Genomic DNA, 8784 nt, shown 5'->3' with positions numbered 1-8784 from the left:
CATATGGTATTTTTCTTTCTCTTTCTGGCTTACTTCACTTAGAATGACATTCTCCAGGGACATCCATGTTGCTGCGAATGGTATTATGTTGTCATTTTTTATGGCTGAATACTATTCTGTTGTATAAATATACCACATCTTCTTTACCCAGTCATCTGTTGATGGACATTTAGGCGGTTTCTATGTCTGAATATGTGGCTTCTTGTGTCGTCCTTCTTTCACTGAGCATTGTGTTTTCAAGGTTCATCCATGTTGTAGTGTCGATAGTTCATTCCTTTTTACGGCTGAATTGTACTCCATTGTGTGGATAGACCACATTTTGTTTACATATTCATCTGTTGACAGACACTTGGGCTTTTCCCATCTCCTGCTTATTGTAAACAACGTTGCTTTGAACATTTGTGTACAAGTATCTGCTCGAGTTCCTGTTTTCAATTCCTTTTAACTCCACCTAGGAGTGAAACTAGCAGGTCATACAGTCATTCCGGCTCTAGTTGTTTGAGGAACTGTCAAACAGTTTTCCATAATGTCTGCACCTTTTTGCATTCCCACCAGTAATGCCTGAGGGTTGAAACCTTGGTTTTAAAACCAAACAGGTGTTTGCTGCCTGCCAGGAAATAGACAGTCTCCAGTGAACTGATGGTGAGCTCTTTCATCTATTTTTGCAAATCAACTCCTGGGGGCTGGGCTGAGGCCATAGGGCCTGATGACTGAGGCGGCATGGGCTGGAGGGCTCTAGAATTAGTCAGGGAGAAGGGCAGGCGAGACTGTGAGCAGGCCAGTGGAACCTCCAGCCGTGAGGTGTGTAGTCAGGGCAGAGGGGGAAACAAGACCCAGAGATCCCTGGATACTGAGCTGGAAGGAAGGTCATCACTCCCAAACCGTCCTGCTGAAGACTGAAAGTTGGGGTGCCATGTGTCTAAAAGAGAGAATGACTGTCTACAGATTGCCGGCCCCATGCAGTCTCCTGAGCGCCTCACAGTAAATGCAACGGTGTAGGAGGGGCCTCACAATGGCCCAGAGCACGCGAAGCATCCAGTAAATGCCAGCCATTAGCTATCAGGTACAGAAGAGTCATAATGGTTGAGCACTTACTATGTGCCAGATTCTGTACGTCAAGCCCATGATGCAGGTTCTCTCGTTTAACCCCACGGCAATCCTGTGAAGTAAAAACCTTTAAAATTATTTTCCAGGTGGGGAAACCAAGGCCACATCACCTGCCCAAGGTTACACAGCCCAGTAAGAGGCAGAGTTAGAACTTGAGGATGATCAATGCAATGAAATGCATCACTAGATTGGAGCCTTTGAAAATCACACCCCACTTTCTGAGCTCTATGATGAGTGCTTCCTGTGGTTGACCCACCATACAATCACCCATCCATCCATCCACCCCCTCACCCACCCTCCCACCTACCTATCCACCTTTTCATCCTGCCATGTATCCATCTGTCCATCCATCCATCCGTCCGTCTGTCATTCCATCCATCCATCTGTCCATCCACCCACCCACCTTTGAGTTAAGACCAATGCGATAAGGTCCAGCCAAGAGCTGAGGAAGAGTTCTAGGTGCAGGGAGCAGCAAAGACTGAGGCTTGAGGCTGGAATGAGCTTGGCGAATCCAAGTGTCAGCCTGGCCAGGAGGCATGTGGGGTGAGATGAGGCTGCAAGTTGGACAGGACCAGATACGGGGGAACTTGTCGGCCAAGGGAGAAGTTTGGATTTGTTTTAAGTGTGCTGGAGGGTTTTGAGCAGGAGAGTGAAGTGTTGTCATTTCCATTTTACAAAGACCCCAAAGGACGGTGGAAGGCTTATAGGGGCAGGAGTGGAGAAGGGGAGACAGCTAAGTGGCGTAGCTCATTCCTTCCTCCTACGTCTCCAAATTCCTTCCTCCCTCATAGGCCCTCCGTAATTCCAGGTGAGGTGAGGATGACCCGAGAGCTCCAGTGGACCTCGGCATTCCCCGAAAGATGCCCATTGGGATTGCGACCAGATGCAGCCAGCAGAACCTGGCGATCAGGTTCAACAAGGAAGATCTCTGGACCAGATGATGTAAGAGCTCTGTGGACGCCCCTTGAAGGACAGATAGTCAATTGGTCAGAGCTGGAGAAGCAAGGCTGAACATCCGCTCAGGTAGCCTGAGCATTCAAGCGGATCTGATATTAATAACAGCAAACATTTATTCAGCACTGAGCATAGATTGGCACTGTGCTTAGCCCTTCACAGACATTCTCCCATAAGGCTCACGTTTACCCTGTGAGGTGTCACAGTTACAGTTCCTGTTTTGAAGATGGACCAACTGAAGCCCTGAGAGGTTATATGACTTGCCCAAGATCACACAGCTATAGAAAGACCTCCCTGTGCCTGAGGCTAGCACATCTGAAGAAAAAGACTGTGAGGATATGAAAGGTTTTGCTCTGCATAGAGACTGGAACACACAGGTCGTGAGCCCCACATCTATCCAGGAGAGACGCGGATCCCAGCTTGCTGGTGTGAACATCTGGCCCCTTGAGATGGTACACTTGTCACCAGCATCTTTCTTCTCACCCACCAGGCTCCAGTCCCAGGGTCTCTGGGCTCTGGGAGGATGGACACTGGCTTTCTCAGGAAACCTGTCCTCCCGGGGCAGGAGAGGGGGTGCGTGCGCCAGCCAGAGTCCAGGCTGTGGGATGCTGCTCATTGCAGATTCACTCTGAGCTGTTCTTTCCACTGCCTTCCTGGCTATCTAGCTTCCTTGTCTCTGGTGAAGCCTTGCCCCATTTAGGAATCCTCCCTCAAAGCCAAGAAGGGTGATTTATTTAACTTATTTCATAAATAAATACATTGTTTATTTTCTTGATCTTTAGCAGGTATTGTGTGTTCCACATGCTACCTAGGTTAACTTTTTAATTAAAATCTTTATTTTTTTCTGGAGGGTTATTTATTTATAAACATTTATTTCTTTTCAGTGGAAGTACTGGAGATTGAACCCAGGACCTCGTGCATGCTAAGCACACACTCTACCACTGAGCTATACCCTCCTTCCCCAAAATCTTTTAAAATTCTCACCATCACCCCTTGAAAAAGATACTCTTAGCTCCCTTTCACAGATGAGGAAACTGAGGCTTGCAGTGACTTGACGTGGCTACTCAGCTTGTAGGTGACAGAGCCAGGATGTGACATTTGCCGATTTGAAGCCAAAAGCTTTCCATGCATGCCTCCCCCGCACCCCCACCCCGGCACCTCCCTGTTCCCTCTGTTATCTCAGAAAGACGGTGCTCAGTAGGGCGTGAGCGGGGAAGGAAGCAGGGAGACATCACTGATGTGCTGATTTGTTTGTTCTTTGGGAGGAGAAGGACAGGAGAGGAGATAGGGAGAGGTCTCACAGATCCAGGACCAAAGTCCCCAACAGCAGGAGGCTAGTGGGAGACGCAGGAAGCCACGGGCCAATTTCTCTGTTTGGGGCACAGGCCCACCGAAAGGTCTAATCTCTTATAAAATCAGAAGAAGAAAATGAACTTTTAAGTAGATGAAAGTGTTTTAATGTGTGACATTGATGTATTTATTCAGTGCAGTCATAACATACAATTATATCTCTATGTGTGTTTGTGTCTGTGTATGTTTTATATATAGTACATATATATACTTTTCTTTTAATGTAGGAAGGAGCTCCTGAAGGCAGAAATACCCCAGGCCCACGATAGTCATGATGGGGTCCTGGGAGTTTGCAAGAACATTCCCACAGGTCTGGGGCTCAGACACGGTTGTCAGGAGGAGGTGACCCTCACAGCTGACACAGGTGGGGCACTGGGCCCCTGATAATAACAACGAATATTTTCTGTTAAGTATTAGTGAAATGCCAGGCTTTATCGCCCTTAATCCTTATAGCACATTGTTTTACAGAGGAGGAGACTGAACTCAGAGGGGTTAGAACCAAGATTCTTGTCCTGTACTGTCCGCTAAGTGACATTTGAGAAACTTCTCCGGCCCCAGGAATCTGGGACTTCCTGAAGCCTTCCGTTAGGGTGTAATTAGTTATTTTCCAGTTGTTTCCTGTGCTCAAACTTATCTCCCCACCTAGACTTGGCATCCTTAAGATCTGCCTTTATTTTATACTTCTCTTCTGCAGAGGCCCTTTTTTTTTTAACATTTTTTATTGATTTATAATCATTTTACAATGTTGTGTCAAATTCCAGTGTTCAGCACAATTTTTCAGTCATTCATGGACATATACACACTCATTGTCACATTTTTTTCTCTGTGATTTATCATAACATTTTGTGTATATTTCCCTGTGCTATACAGTGTAATCTTGTTTATCTATTCTACAATTTTAAAATCCCAGTCTATCCCTTCCCACCCTCTACCCCCCTGGTAACCACAAGTCTGTATTCTCTGTCCGTGAGTCTATTTCTGTCCTGTATTTATGCTTTGTTTTTGTTTGTTTGTTTGTTTTTGTTTTTGTTTTTGTTTTTGTTTTTGTTTTTTAGATTCCACATATGAGCGATCTCATATGGTATTTTTCTTTCTCTTTCTGGCTTACTTCACTTAGAATGACATTCTCTAGGAGCATCCATGTTGTTGCAAATGGCATTATGTTGTCGGTTTTTATGGCTGAGTAGTATTCCATTGTATAAATATACCACATCTTCTTTATCCAGTCACCTGTTGATGGACATTTAGGCTGTTTCCATGTTTTGGCTATTGTAAATAGTGCTGCTATGAACATTGGAGTGCAGGTGTCATCCTGAGGTAGATTTCCTTCTGGATACAAGCCCAGGAGTGGGATTCCTGGGTCATATGGTAAGTCTATTCCTAGTCTTTTGAGGAATCTCCACACTGTTTTCCATAGTGGCTGCACCAAACTGCATTCCCACCAGCAGTGTAGGAGGGTTCCCCTTTCTCTACAGCCTCTCCAGCATTTGTCATTTTTGGATTTTTGAATGACGGCCATTCTGACTGTTGTGAGGTGATACCTCACTGTAGTTTTGATTTGCATTTCTCTGATAATTAGTGATATTGAACATTTTTTCATGTGCTTTTTGATCATTTGTATGTCTTCCTTGGAGAATTGCTTGTTTAGGTCTTCTGCCCATTTTTGGATTGGGTTGTTTATTTTTTTCTTATTGAGTTGTATGAGCTGCTTATATATTTTGGAGATCAAGCCTTTGTCGGTTTCACTTGCAAAAATTTTCTCCCATTCCGTAGGTTTTCTTCTTGTTTTACTTCTGGTTTCCTTTGCTCTGCAGAAGCTTGTAAGTTTCATTAGGTCCCATTTGTTTATTCTTGCTTTTATTTCTTCTAGGAGAAAATTTTTGAAATGTATGTCAGATAATGTTTTGCCTATGTTTTCCTCTAGGAGGTTTATTGTATCTTGTCTTATGTTTAAGTCTTTAATCCATTTTGAGTTGATTTTTGTATATGGTGTAAGGGTGTGTTCTAGCTTCATTGTTTTACATGCTGCTGTCCAGTTTTCCCAACACCATTTGCTGAAGAGACTGTCTTTATTCCATTGTATATTCTTGCCTCCTTTGTCGAAGATTAGTTGACCAAAGGTTGCAGAGGCCCTTAATCCCATGCGTTTGAATAAATTCTTTTGAGGCTGTGTTATACGAGGGAGCCCTGTGTGGCCAGCCAGGCCATGTCCTCCTTGATACCTTAGAGGTAGACACACCAGCAGTTTTGTTATGTCTGCTCCTCACCCTTGCCTCTCAGTGCAGCCTAGTGGCCTCCTGCACAACTCAGTGAAGGCAGATCTGCAAGGGCCCTTCATGAAGCCCTGGGGACCCGCTTCTTTAGCTGTCTTGTTCACTTAACACTGTACCACGGGCAAGGAACCATGGCCGTCAAGGGTCCACCAAAAATGTGATTTTTCACGGTTGCACACAGTTCATTTATATTTTCGTAGCATCATTAACTTGGCCAATCCTGTAGTACTGATGTTTTCACTTTCCAACTCTTCCCCAATGACAATGTTGATGGTGATTTTTCCAATTCAGAAAGTCAGTGAGTAAATCTTTATTAAGCATATACTACTAAGTGCTGAGAACAACTTCCTGATCATTCAGCTTGATTCAAGGGTAACGTTTGAAACATTGATCAGAATATCTGAAAACCTATGGGAAGTGGCCAAAGCAGTAGGTAGAGGAAAATTCAAAGCCTTAAATACATTTATTAGTAAGCAGAAAAGATCAAAAGTCAATGGACTTAAGAAGCTAGAAGGGGAGGAGGGTATAGCTCAGTGGTGTATGCTTAACATCCACAAGGTCCTGAGTTCAATCCCCAGTACAGCACCCCCATTAAAAAATAATAATTATAGCCATTTGTAACAACATGGATGGGTCTGGAGATTGTCATCCTAAGTGAAGTAAGTCAAAAAGAGAAAGAAAAACACCATATGATATCACTTATATATGAAATCTTAAAAATTTCTAGGTTCAATCCCCAGTACCTCTGAAAATTTTTTTTAAAATAAACTAGAAAAAGATCAATTTAAAAAAGTAAGAGTTAATTAGCATGAAAGCAGAAAATAATGAAGGAAACAAGTCCAAGAGCTGTGCTTTCTTTTCTTGTTTTCTTTCTGGAGGGGGTGGTACTTAGGTTTTCTTTCTTGCTTGCTTTCTTTCTTTTAAATCTACCCTTAATAGAGGTACTGGGGATTGAACTCAGGACGTCCTGCATGCTAGGCATGAACTCTGCCACTGAACTCTACCCTCCCTGTCTGGTTCTTTAAAAAGACCAAGGTAGTAGAATGTCCAGGGACTCGCATGGACTTCAAATTCTTTAGTCGGGAGGGCTTCGTGAGTATTATTTCTCCAATAAACCAAGCTTCTGATAACAGCTGCTTGGCAAAGTGTATTAGTTGATCGCTGTGTAACAAATTAACCAAAATTTAGGGACTTAAAATAAGAAATACATTTCTTACAGCTCTTGTGGGTCAGGAGTCGGACAGGACTTCGCCAGGTGCCTTCTGGCTCAAGGTCTCTCACAAGGCTTTAGGCAAGGTGTTAGCTACACTAGCATCCCAAGGCTCAAGTGAGAGAAGAGCCACTGCCCCATTCACCCACACAGGTATCAGCGGGACTCAGGTCTTCATTGCCAGCTGGCTGGAGACATCAGTTCCCTGGCACACGGGCTCCTCCACAGGGCTACTCATAGCATGGTTCACTTGTGTGCCTCCCTCAGAGCTAGGGCAGCAAGAGGGAGAATGAGGGAGTGTGAGCAAACCGTCTTTTTGTAATCAGTCTTTCTGTAACCTAATCTTCAAGTACTCTGTTCTGGGATTCTAGTGTGCTATTAGTTAGAATCTAGTCACCGGGTCCAGCCAACTCAAGGGGGAGCCAATTATACATGGGAGTGTATACAAGGGGTAGGAATCACTGGGGGTCATCTCAGAGGCTGTCACCACACAAAGGGCTTAAGATCATACTCCTGAAGTTCTGATATTCTTTTTGCTAACTGAGGGCAGTGTGACAGGTCTTGGCAGTCATCTGAGCAGTGGGTCTGTAGACAAGGCAAGCTCGGCTGCTTACTAGCTATGTAAAGCCTGGGAACCTTTCTTCCCCATCTGAAAAATGGGGTAATAATAAAGATCACCTTCAGAATTGATTGAGTTTATTGTGCTGAGGGCTGGAGAAAGTGTTTTGTAAGGTGTAAAGTACCCTCCAGAAGGTACGTATCACAGAGAACAAGATTGGAGATGTGAGTGTCAGTGATTTTTTTTCCTTTCCTTTATTATTATTTTTAAAATCTTTCATTGATGTAAAACATACACACAGAAAAGTGCACAATTCATAAATGTGGTCATGTTCTCCTGTCTTTAAACATTCTTCTAAACCAAACTTCAAAAAAGGTATATATAATGTTTCATTTTTTAATTTCAGTATTTTTCAATTAAAATTTTTTATTGAAGTATAGTTGATTTACAATGTTGTGTTAGTTTCTGGTGTACAGCATAGTGATTCAGTTAGATAAATATATTCATTATAGGTTATTACAAGCTATTGAATATAGTTCCCTGTGCTATCCAGTGGATCTTGTTGTTTTAAAACAAATGAACTTTCAAGTTCTTTTTACTTTGTGTACTTTCCAGAACCTTCTACAGTGAGCTAGAATTATGACTGTAATCAGAGAAATATCATCTCCACAAGGTGTAGTTTCTGTTGATTCGAATTTCCATTTATAAAGCACTTTAAAACTCCTTATCTTGCTTGGGTTTTACAATGGCCCTGGGAGAAAGATCAAGCAGGAATCGACTTCCTTGTGGGTAAAATGAGGAAGTCACTCTCCGCTCTGGGCCGGCAGGGGACTGAAGGTGGTGTCCTATGTGAGTGCTGGGCAGTGAGCCATCGTCAGCTCCTGGCACCGAAGGGCTCTGGGCAGGGCTGGCCTCCCAGCACCCCGCCCAGAGTGGCCACTGCCAGCTCTAATGGAAAACCTTCTGACTCGCCAAACCAGGGCTCTAGAAAAATTCTGCTTCTGGGAAGCTGCCCTAAAGAAATTGTCATGATGCTGCCAAACCTTATGTGCAATTAATTTAATGCAGCAGCATTTTTAATAGCAAACACTTCGAATTAATGTAAGTGTTCAACAGAAGGAAATTGGTTAATAAATTTAGTCATTCAAAGGTAGACTATTTCACTACCATTAAAATATAGTTCTGAAATATAGATTTGTGGGTTTTAATGTTTACTGAATGAAGCAGGAGCAAAAATGGCAGAGGCATAGGGATGTTTATGATACAAATCTGTAGAAAACCGCGAGGAAGGAAATGTGCAGATCGAGTAGGCAGGCTCCATCCTGGGGGAG

The sequence above is a fragment of the Vicugna pacos genome, chromosome 12 (genome assembly GCF_048564905.1).
Source record: "Vicugna pacos chromosome 12, VicPac4, whole genome shotgun sequence".
NCBI classification, from domain to species: domain Eukaryota; kingdom Metazoa; phylum Chordata; class Mammalia; order Artiodactyla; family Camelidae; genus Vicugna; species Vicugna pacos.
This window is presented reverse-complemented; position numbering follows the sequence as displayed.